The sequence below is a fragment of the Chenopodium quinoa genome, unplaced genomic scaffold (assembly GCF_001683475.1).
Source record: "Chenopodium quinoa cultivar QQ74 unplaced genomic scaffold, ASM168347v1, whole genome shotgun sequence".
NCBI classification, from domain to species: Eukaryota; Viridiplantae; Streptophyta; class Magnoliopsida; order Caryophyllales; family Amaranthaceae; genus Chenopodium; species Chenopodium quinoa.
Window position 1 is genome coordinate 3,824,173 of NW_018744616.1, and position 20,319 is coordinate 3,844,491.

Consider the following 20,319-nt stretch of genomic DNA (forward strand, 5'->3'; position numbering starts at 1 on the left):
TGTCGTGTCACGGGATTTTCCTGTGTTTTCTCCGCGTAAACCCTGCACATGTTTTATAATTTTAGGGCAGCTATTGCACCGCGACGCGGTATTATGTACCGTGTCAAGGCACGTTTTGTCGTGTCGCGGTGCCTCAAAACTAGGGTTTTATCTTTTTAGGGTTTCGTGTGTTCCCTCTACTCATTTTCTCTATAAATACCCCCTTCTTTCTACAGTTCGGGGCACCAACAATTATTCTCTCTCCCTCTACACCAAAAATCATTCTCTTCTCTCTTTCTCTCTTGCTTTAGCCTAAACCCTAGCCACCTTATTCTTCCATAATACTTCTCCTAAGCACTCCAAGGAGTCCATACAACATTTAAGGTTCCGTCCTTAAATCAATGCGTGAAAGGTATACTTAACTGAGGGTTTGGACCAAATCAACTCTACTTTTAATTTAATTTCAATTTGATTTATATTTTTGTTGAAGTTACTAACAATTTATTCATGATGCAGCAATTTAAAGGAGCGCGCGAAATGTGAATAATTAATTACTTTAATACTTATTTTATTTTTATATTTCTTGTATATCATGATTAGTTTAAATAATTTATATTTGATTTGACTAACAACTTATTGTTATATTGCTTCCAATATTAATCTTTATTCTATTATATTTTTTATAATCACCATATTGCATGTTTAAAGGGAATATGTAATTGAAAATCACGCCTAATAAGATAATTTGGACAACAGGTATTGGTTCCTTTTTAATCTGATTGTTTAATTGAAGTGATCACGATATTTTAGAATTATGTGTTGTATTAATATTCAACCAATTTGGCATAATAATAGTTTGGAGCGAATTGAATCTTTGTTTACATGCCTTTGAGATCGCAGGAATCACTTTTCACTATAAGAATCGAGTAGAGGCTTGACAGGCTAAAGTCGTATCACCAAATCAAAAGTAATTCCTAAATCCTCTAACTAATGTAGATAGGGAAGTAGGGTCGAATCCATATGGAAACTGGTCTTTCTATTCCTAATTAATTAAAGTAATCTAAATTATTAAGTAACAAGATAATAATATGGAAGGGAAAAAAAACTAATAAGATTAAGGGTAGAGAAGATCAAGGAATAAAGGCCTAGGGCATAGGTTCACCCAATAAATAATATTCCAGAGTATAACATGAAAATCAATCATCAACGCATCAATTAACCAGATCATAAAGCGCTTTCGATACATATTACAATCACAGAATTAATCTACCGGTATTAAATCTCATCTCTCGAATCTCGACTTAACCATTTAAAAATTAACCTGCCTATTGAAATTAAGCCTAAATATTACTTCTCATCTCTCGAATCTCAAATTAATATTGCTAAACTCATACATAAAAGGTCTGCGCAAATCTAGTTGCATAGCATTAAATCAATCAATAGGAAATTAATCAAGCATTGATAATCAACAACAATAAATTACCCCTTCATTTTATTTATGGATCCCCACAAACCCTAGAAAGAAAACTACTCACACATAATTAAATATAAACTAAACAAAGCAGTTAAAGGAGACATGATGAATAAAAGAAATAAAATTACTGAAATTAATAAAGAAGAAATTGTTACCGAAATTAACGTCAATAAAGAGTTGAATCAAGAACAAAGTATAGAGTTATAGAGAGAGAAAATAATACTAAGTAGAGAGAGAAAGTCTAGGAGAAGAGAATAGTCATATCAAAATGACTTAAAACGTATTTATACTAAGCTCCTAAAATCCTAATTAGAAACTAAGTAAAAATCGCCGGAAAAAAGCTCTCCAAAACACGCGCCCGATCGGGCGAGGCACCGCCTGATCGGTCCCGCCTTATTCCATCAGGTGCATCTCTCGCGCCCGGCCGGGCGCGAGCTCGGGCGAAGGGCTGCTTCATTCTTCTTTTTCCCTGCCCGGTTGGGCGCGCCTTCGAGAGATACCAAATTGGTCGGGCGAAGCACTTGGTTTATCTTGGACTCTTGATTGGGCTCCGATCCTTCGGCCCAATCCGAATTTCCTCTTCGGGTCTTGAATACTTGGTCCAAATGCCCCAGTATCACATATGTCGAGCTTGTAATCACCAGTTTGATGACTCTAACTGGCCTTGGGCTATGTGTAGACACCTACTTTTGGCCTCTTGTCCCAAAAGGAAGTGCGATGATGTTACAAAAATACGTTCTTCATGTTAGATCAAAGTTAAAGTGTTTATGAACTAAGAAATGTAATATGAAGTAAGTAAAAAATCATATTTGAGACCAAGTAATCTTAGAGCCTTGTCCGATTACTAATTAGGCCTTAAACGTGCTCATACATGTATAAACTTTATTAATAACGGACCCAAATGCGGCAAATGTAATAATTTGATCCAATGGATCTTACATTGTTGAAAACCGAGCCAAACAGATAAAAAAAACATCATATTTCCATTTATGGCCTATACATATGGATAGCCCTTTCAAATAACTTTCCAACGGTATATTATAAGCCCAATTCCGAGTTAAAACGAAGAAGTTATGATCAAAACACTAAATCGAGCCCTAAAACTGACACCCTTGCACTCCAACGGCCATATCATTTGATACATAACATATTTTAACCTAGTTCTAATGGAATTGGAAAGTAGACATTCAGATCTTTCCAATCGTATCTCACATGAATAAATACAACTTTTCAATCAAAAGTTATGGAAGTTTTAAAACGTGTTTTCGTATCAGGCAAACCGCATCCCAGCGCGACTTACTGAGATGCGCGCGGCACCCAGCACGACTTAGAGTGTTGCGCGCGCCACTTGACTGCATGGCTCTAAAACCCTAAACCTATATCCTTACGCCTATAAATGTGGGTCTTCGTTCAACATTACGAGGACCGAATAATCTTAATTAAAACCCTAGCATTCTCATAACCCTGATCTCTCAACTTCTCTTACTATCATGCTACTTTTTCTTCTCTGTTATCAAATAATTTTCAACCCTAACTGAATCCATTGAAGTCCTTGGAGGTACGAAGAAGAAAGAAAGTCCATAAACGCATTCAACGGAGATTTAACATAAAAGAAGAACGGTTAGTTTCCAGAGCACTTAGATAAATCACTTTTCTTTTATTGTTTCAATAACTTTAATTGAATAAATAGTGTTGGTTGATCACTTTAAACAAACTTTTAGTTAATTAATTCACATATAATTCTTTCTTTTAATCAAGACTAGAATTTGATAATTAATTGTTGTTTTATCACTTAGACATGGCGAATATTTTTTATTTTGTTCTTTTCACGAATATTGATTAAACAAAGAATAACGACTTTTGCAATGTAATTCCTACATGATTAATGCTTGTAAAAAAATCAACTAACTTAGTCTTTAGGTCACACGTTGCATATATTGTTTGGTAATGAAATTGTGAAAAAGGAAGAGCTAGTAGAGGTCGTACTAAGGCTAAGATAGCGATTCTCCTCTAAAGGGAACGTTATCTTAGTACCCTCGCTCCCGAACTCATTTCTGGTTTATGTAGACCAATTTGGGCATGGGTAAACTTACGATTCATGCTAATTATCCATTGAACTGTACTTGGGAGGTTTATGAGTTCTTAAAACTCATTGGCGACTCCTACTTGTTTCTTACTAAAAAGCGCGATGAGAGTATCATTTCTAATTAAGGTCTCCCAAACAATCAGGAATTCAAATCCTAATACACCCTAACAAGTGTTAAGTCCTAGGCTTTTAAAGGGCCATGGACATCTAAGGAGAAGGACCCCCTACAATGGGAACACCCTCCTTACACTATGAAAGATGGTTGTGCTCCTCCAATGCTCGTAGTCGCTCTAATAAAATCACGGGAAAATGCTTCAAAAGTGCAAATCCCTGCAAAACTCAACCAAAACTATGAAAACACTAGAAAACACAAATTAGTAATAAATTTGGCTCTAAAGAGCCAAAAACACTACGAATTATGACCAAGGGACGGGGAAAAAAACGCCATATAAAATGGACATATCAAGGCTAATACGGGCGAATGTGACTCCATGACTCACTTTGTACCATCATCTCTCCCCGATCCTCCTTTCGTGATTCCAAACCATATAGAGTTAGTAATCTTATGGATTATGAATGGGGTGTAACCTTTACGGTTCAATCGTTGTCCCTTAATTGTGGTTGCCTTTTATGATCCGTGAACAGCTTACAAGTTCCTTACAAACTTGTTGGCGGCTCCCTTACTTATTTGTCCCTAATTGTATACGTCAATTTCCATTTCCTATGAGTGCCAATATTCACACATGCTTAATGTAGGCGCACTTCAAATGACACCTACACTTATGAACTAATACTAAATATGTGACTTAGCATGGTTAACATGTATAATATTGATCGAGTTTTTTGTATTATGTAGGTACCCACTAAATGTCGTCTTGCATTGAAATATGAGTACACTAGTTGGAAAATTGTCATTTGTAACACCCTATTCGTAACAAGCATTATAAAATTCGTTACAAAAAGAATAATTGTAACGGGAAAAATATTTGACCGTTACAAAAAAAAAAACTCATTTGTAACGGGCAAATAAATGCCCATAACGAATAGTAAATATTTGTATCGGGAAAATATAAAGCCTGTTACGGATAAATCATGCGTTAGGGTTTAAAACCATATACTCGTAATTCTTTTCATAGCCGTTTTTGTTACACAAGTGTGTGTTCTGTCTTTCCTTTTTTCTTTTCCTCTTATCTTCTTCCTCAAACTCTCTCTTTCTCTCTCTTCTCCTCCTCTTTTCTCTTTCATGTTGCCGGCGCGTTGGTCGGTCGTAGCAGCGGTAACAGTGGCGCAAGGAGTTAATACAAACTAACCTCTAGTCGTTTCCCCCTCCCGAAAGGATTTTTCCTATAGGTTCGTCCCTTTTATTTTCTTCTTTTCTCTTTAAATGATTTCATTATATCATGGTTTTTGAGTTTTTGTTTGCTCAATTTACAATTTCATGTTTTTGGAACAAGTGGTTTTGAATTTTATATTTTAATTCAATTTTCTCACATAGAAATTATACCTTTTACAAATACCTACAGCACCGCAAATTATATAGATCTTTGCTTATAAGCTTTCAAAGGATGTTTCTTGTTAATTTATCTGCATTTTCATGATAATCTGACGTAATTATATATGTTGTACACAGTATTATCTGAGCTCAAATTTATCAAGTACTTTTTGTGCTACTGATTGATTCCTTGCCATCTATCTGCAAGCAGATTTTGTTTATATTTGATAAGAATTTTTGCTGATTAATTTTGAGCTTGGGTCTGTAAACTTCAACTTGCATGGTTTAGGGATTTTTGTGTTGCTTGGAAAAGTTGTTATATGTCTTAAGATGGAACTAGGAATGTGATATTATGGGAGGAAAATCAAAGAATAAAAGACCTACGGCATAGGTTCACCAATAAATAATATTCCAGGGTAATACATAATAATCAATCATCAACTAATCAGATCATAAAGGGCTCTCGCTACTTAATACAATCACAAAATTAATCTACCGGTATTAAACCTCATCTCTCGAATCTCGACTTAACCATTTATAAATTAACCTGCCTATTAAAACTAAGCCTAAATATCAATTCTCATCTCTCGAATCTCGAATCAATATTTCTTAACTCATACATAAAAGGCCAGCGCTAATCTAGTTGCAGAGCATTAAATCAATCAATAGGAAATTAATCAAGCATTGATAATCAACAACAATAATTTACCCCTTCATATTATTTATGGATTCCCATAAACCCTAGAAAGAAAAACTACTCAAATATAATTGAATGTAAACTAAACAAAGAAATTAAACAAGTCATGATGAAAGAAATAAAATAAATAACTGAGAATAAAGTAGAAGAAATCGTTACCAAAGTAATCGGAATTAAAGAGTTGAATTAAGAACAAAATTATAGAGAGAGAAAATAATCTAAAACTAAGTAGAGAGAGAAAGTCTAAGATAAATAATAATTAGAAGTAAAATAAGAGAGAGATAGAGTAAAAAAAACTCTAAAACGTATTTATATTAAACATCTAATTAATCCTAATTAAAACTAACAAAAAGCGTCAAAATCAGCTCTTCAAAAATAAGCTCCCGGTCGGGCGCCACACCGCCCGATCGGGCCCGCGTTTTTTCCATCATGGGCGTCTCTTGCGCCCGACCAGGCGCGCGCTCGGGCGCAAGGACTTTTTCTTAATCAACCCCGCCCGGTCGGGCGCGCCTTCCGGCAAGAGCTTTTTTGGCCGGGCAAGGACACTTGGGGAAGCTTGGACTTTAATTGGGCTTTGATTCTTTGGCCCAATCCGGATTTCCTCTTCGGGTCTTGAATACTCGGTTCAAATGCCTCAAAATCTCAATTGCTGAGCCCTTAATCACCGGTTCGATGACTCTAACCGACCTTGGGCTATAAAGGATGGTCGTGCTCCTCCAATGCTAGTATTTGCTCCATTAAAATCCCGAAAAATGCTCCAAAGGTGCAAATCCCTACAAAACTCAACCAAAACTACAAAAACACTAGAAAACACCAATTAGTAATAAAAGTGGCTTTAGAGAGCCAAAAACACTACCAATTATGACCAAGGGACGGGGTAAAACACTATATAAAATGAAAATATCAAACTCCCCCAAGCCAAACCTTTGCTTGTCCCTAAGAAAAGATCTCATCAATAAATAAATAAATACATGCCTCACCCCAAATAGTCAAATACAAGCACAAAAAATTCAAGGAAAATCTAATAAACATGTTTCAACATCAACCAATCTCATCCATCCAATCACTCGTCCTCCCTAACAATTGTAAAATAGAGCAAACCACAAGAGCATATAGAATCAAGACTAGTGCTCACACACTAAACTCTCATTTATGTGACGAGTAAAAGATGTACTCGATCGCTCTCCATCCCAACCCCTTTATTTGAACAATGCCCTCCCAAACTCACAACTCTCGTGTGTTACAAAGACGAGAACTCAGCCTAATAGTCGACTCGAAATATGTCAAGTCATTCCTTGCATTGATAGACAACACTTTCAAGTTTGCACGACTCTATGCACAAGGTCGGAAGACCTTTAAAGCTTGTAATGTAAGGCTCGGGTAAAAGGGTAGGAAATATTTGGGAAAAAGTGAGAGAAAATCCATGCTTAAGGGAGTAAAAACTTAATAAAACCAAGGTCAAAAATAAATAATGACCAATCATCTCCAACATACTCAACTCCAACAAAAGTTCACCAAATATAACTCTAAACATAACAAACAATCCCAACACTTACAATATCACACACAAAAGTATAATAATATAGAACTTGAGTGAATAAACAAACTTTATTCTCCGAACATGATTTTCATTGAAACTCAATTTTTTTCTTTGTTTCTTCCTTTTGATCAACCTCCAACTAGAACATTTGAACATTAAACAATTTTTTCTTTTTTGCTTTATTTTTTTTCTCTATTGAAGTTCACTTTTTTTTCACTTTTCTTTTTTTTTCTTCATATCATCATACTTTATTTTTTTTCAAAAACATTAAACTTTCAAACTCATCAAAAATAAACTATGATCAAGAACAAAATACTTCAAAAAACCCACCCAAATGGTGCAAATAATAAGCACACTACAAACTCCCTCACCTCACTCACTAATAGCTCCCCCAAGCCAAGCTTGGGACTATTAACCAATGGGGCAAAATAGGCTTGTAATGTGGTTTATAAACAACAAAAAGTCAAGGCAACAACATGGCTAGCAAAAAGGGAACAAATGTATCTAAAATCATCTGAAGGCTACCTAAAAGAACAAATGCCTTCGTCCTCCACAATGTGCATAATAATGAGACATGAAACACTACTCATAGTTGCAAATCAATACTCAAATTCATTGACATACCAGGAACTAACACACATTCCTAACCAAATCCACAATGCTTGGAAAAGTTGTTATATGTCTTAAGATGGAACTAGGAATGTGATATTATGGGAGGAAAATCAAAGAATAAAAGACCTACGGCATAGGTTCACCAATAAATAATATTCCAGGGTAATACATAATAATCAATCATCAACTAATCAGATCATAAAGGGCTCTCGCTACTTAATACAATCACAAAATTAATCTACCGGTATTAAACCTCATCTCTCGAATCTCGACTTAACCATTTATAAATTAACCTGCCTATTAAAAATAAGCCTAAATATCAATTCTCATCTCTCGAATCTCGAATCAATATTTCTTAACTCATACATAAAAGGCCAGCGCTAATCTAGTTGCAGAGCATTAAATCAATCAATAGGAAATTAATCAAGCATTGATAATCAACAACAATAATTTACCCCTTCATATTATTTATGGATTCCCATAAACCCTAGAAAGAAAAACTACTCAAATATAATTGAATGTAAACTAAACAAAGAAATTAAACAAGTCATGATGAAAGAAATAAAATAAATAACTGAGATTAAAGTAGAAGAAATCGTTACCAAAGTAATCAGAATTAAAGAGTTGAATTAAGAACAAAATTAAAGAGAGAGAAAATAATCTAAAACTAAGTAGAAAGAAAAAGTCTAAGAGAAAGAATAATTAGAATTAAAAGAAGAGAGAGAGAGAGTAAAAATAAAACTCTAATACGTATTTATATTAAATATCTAATTAATCCTAATTAAAACTAACAAAAATCACCCAAATCATCTCTTCAGAAACATGCGCCCAGTCGGGCGCCACACCGCCTAGTCGAGCTCGCCTTTTTTCCATCATGGGCATCTCTCACACCAGGCTGGGCACGAGCTCGAGCTCGAGAGCGAGGCCTTTTTCTTCATCAACCCCGCCTGGTCGGGCGCGCCTTTCGACGGGAGCTTCCTTGGCCGGGCAAGGACACTTGGGGAAGCTTGGACTTGGATTGGGCTTTGATTCTTTGGCCCAATCCGGATTTCCTCTTCGGGTCTTGAATACTCGGTCCAAATGTCTCGGAATCTCAACTGCTGATCCCTTAATCACCGGTTTGATGACTTTAACCGGCCTTGGGCTATAAAGGATGGTCGCGCTCCTCCAATACTCGTAGTTGCTCCATAAAAATATCGGGAAAATGCTCCAAAGATGTAAATCCCTACAAAACTCAATTAAAACTATGAAAACACTAGAAAATACCAATTAGTAATAACAGTGCTTTAGAGAGCCAAAAACACTACTAATTATGAACAAGGGACAGGGGTAATAAAACACTGTATAAAATGGACATATAAGGCCTAGCTTTAAAAAGTGTTTCTCTATCTAAGAAATAGAAGTTGGGCAAACAAGGGGTTTTCAAGAAATAGAAACATTTTAATAAGAAGCCCAAAATAACTTCTAAGGAGGGTAGAAGGAGAAGCAGCAAATTGTAGCTTCTTCTTTGCTATTTTTCAGGGAGCTATTTTACCCATTTAATGAATTTTTTTCAAACAAAAGCGCCCTCAACATTATGCAAATTGACTACTAATATCCCATCTAATAGATGCAATCCTTTTTCTCTCTCTCCCTCCACCGCCTCTTTTTTTCTCTCCTCTCAAATCCTCCCAACAACTTCATACCCATCAAGCTAATCTTTTGGATGAAACCCAAATGGGTTTTCTAATTCTACTATTACTTTTCATCATCCATGGGCTGAGTTTTTGGATTTTATTAATTTTTATTTTAGACAGACGGATTTTGTTAATTTGATTGTAATTATAATGCACAATTTGATATTTATCAGTTCGTGGGAAATGGGGATTATATAATTTGATGAGGTTTACTAATTCTTGTTTGGCTTTTGCTAGAGATAATAATACTACTACTTTCGGTTAGTAATTTTTTTGTTTCTTTTTTTGTTGTTTTTGTTTGATTTTCTGATTAATTTCTTGCTCATTTCGTTAGTTTGGTCACTTTTAAGGGAGGATGTAGAGGTGGTTGTAGAGACTAGAATGGTTTGTCGTTTCCTTTTGTTAATTCTTCGGTGGCGGCGAGTGCGATGATGTGACAATGGGTGAAACAATTGATCAGTGGATCCTCCAAAGAACTCAATTATTTATATTAATTAGAACTTGATTTCAAAAATAAAATAAAATTAAAATTAACTTTGATGATAGATTTTTATTTGCAATAATATGTAAGAAACAATTATTAATTTATTGGGCCAAACAAGGTAAAATAGTTTCTATTTCTCATAATCACTTCTTATTTTGTTGAAGCCAAACACTTACGTTTTCTCAAAGTGTTTCTCTAGAAATAGTTTTTGGAAAACTAATTTTAAGAAACAGAAGTTGATTTTCAGAAGGTTGTCCAAACAGACCATTATTTCTATAAATTGGACCAACACATAAAGATGGGAGAAATAGAAGTCTCTTAGGTAATTTTGAAACGATTAGAGTAAACACATGAAAGATGAGAAAGATAGAGTTGTATTTCTTTAATATGAAATATGGGAAAGAAAACATTTATTCTAATGATTGTTTTTATTTTGTAACCTTATTTGTCTGTCTTTTTGAGTTGAATGTGGTTCCAAAACAATGGCCGCAATGCTATAGATCTAAATATTTATTGAACGCATGACTATTAGGTAGAACAATGTAATATTATTAGTGTTGTTGTATGTGTTGGATAAACTTATACAAGTTTTTATTTGCAATGTATTATTTATATTTTTATATTACTATGTTTTATTAATTTCTAAGAATATTTGTTTGGTATAATTGTTTATTTACATGTATACATGTAGGAACAAATTTATTATTACAAGTTCTAATTAATATGTATTAATTATAAATATAAATATAAGCTGCCGAAATTTAATTAAAAAAACTTTAATTTACAGGCTATTTGTAACGGGTAACAAATATGCCCGTTACAATAAGTACTTATTCATAATGGGCATTAGTGTTTCCCGTTACGAATAAGTACTTATTAATAACAGGCATATTTTTTGCCCGTTATAAATAAGTACAAATTAAAATACAATAAGTCATTATTGTATACAAAGTGCCCATTACAAATAATAGGTTATTCGTAATGGTCATCTGAAATGTCCGTTACAAATAACCCACTATTCGTAACGGGCACCTCTGCTCGTTACGAATATGCCTGTAACAAATAACAAAGGCCAGCCGTAACGGCCGATGCTCGTTACGAATATGCCTGTAACAAATAACAAAGGCCATCCGTAACGGCCGATGCTCGTTACGGATGGGCAGTTTTTGTCCGTTACAGAGGACTTTTTTTTCCATTAGTGTGACTATTTTTTTTTTGTATAAACATAAATAAAAATTATTGTTTTTTTTTTTTTTTTTTTTTGGAGTTTTAGTGATAATAATTGATCGATTCCTTATATTAAAAGCCTTAGAGTATTTTTCCCATTCCTATCTTTCATTGATATGTTTGAATCCGAATTTCAACTATTTCTTATAAAATCGGTGTTGGTGATATTTTGTGTTATAGGAAAAAGGACAACAAATTTCTTCATCTTAATCAAAATCATTAAACTATGAATTATATATCCAGACTTCCATAATATTTACCTCGCTCATTAACAAATAAGTTATGATCAAAATACTTAATTGAGTCTAGGTCCACCTTAAATTAGCTACGGCCAAATGATTATATAGGGTCCAAATATTCTATTTAAACCCTAAAATTGAATGATATTTCAAAGTTAATCATTAATAAAGTTGACTAATTTTTACGGAGTATTTTTTATAAATCAAATAAAAATTATTGTTTTACGGAGTATTTGTTAGGAAATATTATCTTCTGTATTTTTATTAATGAAGATTTTTTTATAAATATTAATATTCAAAGTAGTATTAGATGGCTGGTTCAAAAATTAAGCAGTAGATCAATTCCACCGAAAGTCCAAAACATCGATTTTAATTCTAGGTATTTAGATTTTTTTCTCACCTTAACTATAATATACAAAATATGACTATTTATGAATATTTTGGCTCCTTTTTCTAGTTTGTTAAAAAAATTATCTTTTACTACCTCCGTTACAAGTTACATGCAACGATTTGACATAAAGCAGAGAGGGAAAATGTCTAATCGTTGCACATAACCTGTGACGGAGGTAGTATTTTAATCTTGGTATATATAGTAGTTCTTGTACTTTATATATATATCTATTTATGATGATAAAGTTTGAAGGAGTAATGTATATACTAATATTTTTGTGTACAATAACATCCTAATAATATAATACGGAGTATGTATAAACAATTACTACTATTATTTTATGTAGCGTTATTATTAAATTATTTTCCTTCTTAACAATTAGTCAATATGAAGTAAATATAAATAAAAGTATACCTTATACTCCGTAATTGATCCAATTGATTGTATAGACCAAAACCAGGAAATAGAAACAACAATACAAGTTGTACAAATAAGTTGTGCTAGTGCTTAAATAATACGAAGTACATTAGTCGGTAAATGTAACAAATTTTTTATTTTTTTTATGTAACAATTACTTAAATGTAACAATATTTAATTATTATTACATGTAAAAATTTTAATAAAGTGTTGTCTTCTGTTGCGAGAAGATGAAATGACAGTACGGAGTAGTAATTAAAGGACAGAAAAAAAGGCATGATGATTAAATTAAGGAGTGCATCTTTCAGAGGCGCGCTATCACACTACTACAAGTAATCTGCTGTAACCTTTCAATCTTCCATCTCCTTCCTTTTTTCCTTTTTAAATCTATAATAAAGTACCCCATATTTACCTATATTTGTTACATAATCTCTCAAAAAATCTTAACTATTTCAAATAATTTCAAATTTGATAATCAATATCAAAGAAATGTCATCACAAGATCATTCTTCGATGTTCTGGAGTAATCTCCTTCAACCAATGCAACCTTGTTTCACTCTTCTTTTTTTTTCTATTTGTTTTGATTTAATTTAATTAATGAATAATTTTCATACATGTAGGGCTCAAGGTTTTGCCGGGAAAACCCATTACCGTGAGTTTTTCTTAGCTTGCAACTCATTCAAGAGTCTTCATATTTCCCAGGTTTTGTTTTCAATCTTCATTTGCTTGCTTCTTTATTTCTTTGTTTTAAATTTTTGTATAGCCTCATCCTTTATTTATATTTTTATCAAACCACTTAAAAATTATTACTACTAAGTTAGATTTGTCACGAATATTTTCTCTATATTTTTATCAAACCACTTAAAAATTATTAGGAAATATTATTAATATTTTTTATCAAACCACTTAAAAATTTACTATACTACACTAATTATATTTGTCATGAATATTTTCTCTATAAGCCTACATGAGTCAAAACTACTAACTGTTGAAATATTCTCCAATATAGACAATACTATACAGTTGTTAGGTACAATTAATATTAGTCATTGGTCTAATAACCAGACATAAGCACATAACTTACAATGATTTTTTAAGAAATCCTAATAATTTTTTTATAAATATATAAATCATAACAATTGACGTCATACACTTTACTATAACACAACCTATGATACGGAGTATCATTTAAAAGTGTTCATCAAGCATTTATATTCACTAGTTGCATGTGTAAACATAATTACTTATATATACATCACACTTATTGTATGTTTGATAATATATCATTAACAAAAATAAGTTATTAATGGTAAAATTTATTATGAGAAAATACAAATTTATCTCCTTGATAAACAAAATATGTTAAGCAAATGACAAAAATGTAAATAAATAACAATTTTGTGTCATATATGAGTCTCATAGTTTTTATATTTATTTACCAAAATACCATGATGACTAAACAAAATGGCAAAAATGTAAATCAATCAATAACTTTTTCGTCATAAATGAGTCTCACTATTTTTGATTTATTTACCAAAATATCATGATAACTGGACAAAAAAATTGTACATTTATTTCCGATTTTTCCAGTTAATAAAAAAATTTGTTTATCAAGGAAATAATTGGGACTTCCTTATTGATTATATAAGATATTTTTACCCTACAATACATTTTTTTTTACTTTATATATATAATAAAAATGTATTTATATAAACATCTTTAATTTGTATAGTTTAGTGCATAATAGATTATCGGTTCCTTTATTTTTCTATAACAATGGTCATTACAAATTATGAATAATTAAAAAAAATCTAGAAAATTTTAAAGAACTAAGAAAATATTTATTATTATATAAAAATCCTTATATATAGCCAATAAAAACTTCTATCCCTAACTATGTTAGTCAACTTTATATTACAATTTAGTAAATTAAAAAAAAAAGGTCAAAGGATGTTAACTAATTATACTTTTGAGGATAGTGATGGTTATAGGGTAGAAATTCTGTTAAGGGATAATGATGGAAGTTGTTCTTCCAACAAAAGGCAGAGATTGAGTATGAAAGAATTTTTTAGCTGCAATATTATTGATGTCAATTAAGAAAGTTATTTAAGTAGTTTTTGGCTAATGTCTACACTATGATTGAGGCTAATAGATTTAACTACATTTGAACACATAAAAACAATTGAGGTTAGAATTGTACAAGAATTTTGATGATGCAATTTTTAGAGGAGACGTTGATACCTAATCTACATGATTACGGATTGTCTTATATTCTTCATTTACTAATAGTGCTAGATATATGATGACTATTTATATGCAGGTGGTATGGATATTAAGATCTTTTTATCACATTTACATTCAATCCAAAGGGGCTAGAAAATCACTAGATTTGTTCATAAGAAAGGACTTGGACTAGAGGATAGGCCACACATCTTATGTAGGTTTTTTGAAATAATAATATGAGGCATGTAAGTGTATATGTACCACCCTATATATAAGATAAGCTATAATTTTCATTTTTAATATAGATTTTTGTACTAATTTTATATCTGTGTAGCAACCATCATAAGATTACTCGGTTAATGTAATAGGGGTTACCCAGTCAGTGGCGGAGCAAGGATTCTTCACCTAGCGGACGGACTAAAGGTGGCGTACATTCTATAAATGGACAAACCTTTTAAACATACAAGAAATTGTAGGGACTATGCTTAATAATTTTAAGTTTTACAACCTGAAAATCCAAATTTCTTAGTTATACAGTCCAAAAATTGAAAAAAACCATATATACAATTACAACTTCACCTTTAAATATTCATTCTTTTTTGAAGTGATATACAATAAAAATTATCAAATAATTCATTAATGTGATTTCTAATTCACGATAATCCTAACAAATAAACAATTTCTTATTCAAATTTGGTCAATAGCGGATCCATAGGTTCAAAGTTTTTAAACCTGTGACAAATTAATTTATATTGAGATATATAATAAAATCAAACACATTTACCCGAAATTACTAAATAACCAATAAATTGGGGTTGTAATGTATGCATTTATATAAATAAAAAATTATATATGTAAATTACTATGGTAATTTAAAAGTTAGAACATGATGCCATTAAATAGTACTATGAATTACTTCTAATTGAATGTGTGAAGTAAAGAAACATGCATGAAAAGAGGAAAAATTTAAAATAAAAATAAGAAGAAAAAAAATGTTGGTCAAAGGGATTGAACCCATGACCATGGAGACTACTAATAACCCCTGAAACCATTGAACCAAACCCTTATTCTTATTTTTTATGCTTTACATAATTAGTTTTAACTAACTTTTTTTTTTATTGAAGTGGGGGAAAAGTTGTCCCCCCTTGTACCCCCCTCCCTCCGCCACTACACCCAATTAGTGTTATAGTTGTTACTTTGTTAGTGTTGTACTTTGTTATTTAAGGATTACTAAATTAGTATATATAATAAGACTCTGTTCACTTCACCTTAAACTCTTAAAGATATATTATTTGGTGAAAATAATTTTAGTTTAGTATAAATAACTTCAATTTGGTATATTTAATTTCATTTTAGCAAAAAGCAACTACTTTAAATAAGAAATATACTCATTGCGTCCCTTAATACAAAGTCTCATTTCCTTTTTGGGTAAATTAAAATGCAATGCCTCTTTCTATTTAAAGGTTGTATTTTTTGACATTAATTAATACTCTTTTTTTTGATGAGTTGTCATCTTTATTCGTTTGATTTTTTGTACTTTTGACATCAATTTCCAACACTTTCTCGCACTATCTCTTTAATTATTCCTAACAATTTTTTCTTTCTTTCCATCTCTCTCTAACCCTACATGTACATATTTACTTTTAATTTTAAGTTTTAAAGAATTTACAACTTTCTTAATTCCCGCGAAAAAACCAAAAGTGACTTTATATTAAGGGACAGAGAGAGTAATAGAGAAACGATAAAAAAAATTATCAACAAAAATAATTTCAATTTAGTAAAAATAATTTTAGTTTAGTAAAAATAATTTTAGTTTTGCAAAAATAATTTTAGTTCAATAAAAATAATTTCATTTAAGCAAATATAAGGTGAAGAGAACCGAGCTTAGAAGTTACTCTATCAATATAATAGGGATTGAGTTTTTCTAAGCTATGCCCCCCAAGTTCTTCGGTTTCTAAGTTGTACCCATGCTTTTTCAAATTTATAAGTTGTGCCCTCCACCTCACGATATTTTATCAACAATACCCTTTGACACCCAAATCCGTTAACGAAAGTTAAGTTATTTTATCAACATTGACGTCGTGGTATTATTAATTTGACACGTGTCCCGTTCTAATTGGTTTAAAACTTTAAATAAATTTTTAAAATCAGAAAATAAAATAATAAAAAAGGTTATTGTTAACGTCAAATACTATTGTTAATAAAAATTAGTGAGGTTGAGGGCACAACTTAGATGTTTGAAAAAGCATGGGCACAACTTAGAAATCGAAGAAGTTTGGGGGCATGACTTGTTAGTGTCATAGGGGTTAATTACTCCATTTTTTACAATCGATCACACAGTGTGACCAACCGCACAGAAAATATGTTGTAGATTTTGTATAAGTTTCATGTTAAACTTTAAGTGTTTTTAAAAGCTATAGAAGAGAAAAGAGATACCAAATTATTTGTGATATAAAAATTACTCCCTTCGTCTCTTTATTAATGTCCACTTTTCTCTTTATTATGTGAGTAATAAATGATAGAAAGTGGACACTAATAAAGAGACGGAGGGAGTACAATATATAGTGATCATATTATTAATATAATGGTAAATGTTTCCAAAAAAATATATGTAGTTAGAGGACGGAAATAGTTATTTAAAAGGCAAAATTTTATATGTGATTGGTTACACCGTGGATAGGAGTTACTCGAGTTACTTGGTCAAGGGTTACTTGAGGGGTTCGGTCAAGGGTTAGTTAAATACTCTGTCATGAATTATTTAAGAGATTACTCGGTCAGGGGTTACTCGGTCATGAGTTACCTGAGTTACTTGATCAAGGTTTACTTTAGGGGCTCGTTCATGGGTTACTTGAGGGGTTCGGTCATGGTAAGGTACTTAGTCATGGGTTACTTATGGGGTTACTCGGTCGGGGGTTTCGAGAGGGGTTACTGATGAGTGTGATTTATGGCACTCATCGGATAGTCTTCTAGGATGATTTCATCCCTTTTTCATGCTTTCTTATCTTAATTTTGGTCCCTTTTCCTTTAGTTCCTTTATTTCCTTATTTCTTTGTGTTTTTCGTGTTTTCTTCTTATTTTGCTTTTACTTGGCCCTTTTTCCCTTTTATTCCTTTCCTCTGTTTTCTCTTGTAGATACCTAGGAGTTGTCTTTTCAAAGGGATCAAGATGAGCTATTTTGACTAAGTAAGGAGGAAGCAATCTGCTTGGAGAGGGCTTGGAGAGGGCTTAGAGAGGCCTCGCAGAGGGCATCATCTCTTGCCGAGTTGCCGCGGGCGCGGGTCCTGAAGGCCGCGGGTGTGTGCTTGATTGCTCCAAATGATCCAAAATCGACCTGGAACTCTTCGCGGCCTGGTGCTCGCGGGCGCGGGTAGATTGGAGAGAGCACTCCAAATTAGAGAGACCGCGGCCCTCTGATCAACCTCTGGGAGCAGGGGATTCGCCGCGCCCTTGCCGCGGGCGGGCTAGAAGACCCGCAGGTGCGGGTGTTGCCCAGATAACCCGCTGAGTTTGTTATGGGTTCTGTACCCATTTCCCCGAGGGCGCGTGATTTCTTAGAGAGAGCGCGGGGATCCTGTTTTCCTTCTTTGCCTATAAATACAATTGTAATTCCTTTTTGAAAACAAACTTTTAGATAATTTTCATCTTAGTTTTAGAGAGAGAAGTTAGAGAGAAGTTCTTGGTTTTGGATTTGTATTTCAACATTGGTTCAATTGTGCTTGGATTTCTTCATCTTCAATCATTAATATTAGTGAGAATCTCTTCTTTTATTTCATCTCTTTACTTGTTTGTTTTAGATTCATGTTTGATTGTTTGATTTCCTTGGATTTGAATTTGATATTGTAGTTGATATTATTTTCTCTTGATTTTGATTTAGAATGATGATCAATGCAATTTTTAGTAATTTATTCTTGAGTTACACCATGATTAGTGAGTAGATTACTTGCTACGGAGAAGGGGAAGCATGCTTGATTGATAATTTGTGCTAGTTGATGATCATTGATTGATTGAATTGTTGCAATTAAATTGGTTGACATAGTTTTGCATGTGATTAATTAGATTAGGAGTGATCAACCTATAAGATTAATCTAGATTGCACTGCAATTCTTAATGACATGAACCATCAATTTGAGAATTGTTTTAATTGATTGAGTTTGATTGTTAATTTCCTTGATTAGCTATTCATAGTGACCACTAGCTTTGCCTCTAGGAAATAGCTCTTGAATTCTCTTGATTGCTACTATTGTTTGTCCTTTGTAATGCTTGAATCAATTGAATGAACTATCAATTAGCATGAATATTGAACTTGCATGTGGAACCTATATCCCTAGTGTTTAGTTTCTTGAATTACTTGATTAGTCTAGCTTTGTTACCATAGTACCAACCATTTTCTCACTACAATCTTCAAAGTAGCTTGACTTAGGCTATAGTTAATACCGACTCATTCCTTTGGGTTCGACCCTATACTTGCCTTATACTTGTATTAGGTTTGTTTAGGATGTTATAAATTGTGTTTGATTTTGGGATAGACAATTGACGACTTGTTTATTCCTCTATCAGTTACTCGGTCATGGGTTACTCGGGTTACTCTGTTAGGATTTATTTTAGGGGTTACTTGAGGGGTTCGGTCAGGGATAGTTACTTGGTCATGGGTTACTTATGGGGTTACTCAGTCGGGGGTTTCTCGAGGGGTTACTCGGTCATGGGTTACTCGGGTCACTCTATTAGGATGTAATTTAGGGGTTACTTGAGGGGTTCAGTAAGGGTTACTCGGTCGTCATGTGTTACTTGAGGGGTTTTGTTAGGGGTTACTCAGTCATGGGTTACTTTAGGGGTTTCTCGGTCATGAGTTACTCGAGTTACTTGGTAAGGGGTTTACTCGAGGGGGTACGAGTTACTTAGTTAGGGTTTTTTAAGGGGTTACTCGATCAGAAGTAACTCGAGTAACCCCTGACCGAGTAACTCGAGTAAACCCAGCCACACTTTGTAACTAGCCACACGGAAAAATCCTCTCATTTAAAAATGAGGGTGCCAATGGCGCCAGTAGAAATGAGGGAAAAAATATGGCTTGATGTGGGTATTGATTGTTAGTTCATTGAGTTGAATTATTTTTCAAATCTTTCCATACAATTTAAGAATAAAAAAAAGTTGTTTTCAAGTAGTACTTCGTATATCATTATTTTGAGGGTTTAAAATATATGTTTAAGAAATATTTATAAGTAAATTCATTATATGGATGACATGTGTTACAATGGTGGAGTAACCCCTTAACTAACCCTTGGCCGAGTAACCCCTTAACTAACCCTAACAAAACTTCTCAAGTAACTCCTAACTAAGTAACCCCTTAAACAATCCATGAGCAAGTAACTCTTAACCAAACCCCTTAACTAACCCCTGTTCGAGTAACTCGCATAACCTTGAACACACGGTGTGGCTAGCCACATATAAAATTTTGTTATTTTTGTGTGGCCAGCCACACCATGCGACAACCTGACACTCACCAAAACACTGGCCAGGTAACCTCTAACCGATCGCGTAACCCATGAACGAGTAACTCTTGATCGACCGAGTAAGGCTTGACCGACCGAGTAGCCCCTAACCAAGTTATGCTTAACTGACCGAGTAACCCCTGATCAAGTTACACCTAACTCATTGAGTAATCCCTAATCAAGTTACGCCTAACTCATCAAGTAACCCCTAATTAAGATACGCTTGACTAATCGAGTAACCCTTGGCAACCAAATAACCTTGGCCACACCTGCATAACCAGTCACATTTAAAATTT

At 33.1% G+C, this 20,319-nt stretch overlaps 1 long non-coding RNA gene across 2 annotated transcripts; it reads left to right on the forward strand.

Moving 5' to 3' along the window:
- The first annotated feature begins 4,630 nt into the window (after positions 1 to 4,630).
- Positions 4,631 to 18,156, forward strand: LOC110700062. Of its 2 annotated transcripts, XR_002507100.1 has the most exons (4): positions 4,631 to 4,889; positions 12,545 to 12,646; positions 12,935 to 13,016; positions 14,635 to 18,156. It is a non-coding gene; the product is annotated as an uncharacterized LOC110700062 (long non-coding RNA). The 2 variants fall into 2 exon arrangements; XR_002507099.1 differs by lacking the exon at positions 12,545 to 12,646 and having other exon boundaries at positions 4,633 to 4,889.
- The last annotated feature ends 2,163 nt before the right edge of the window (positions 18,157 to 20,319 follow it).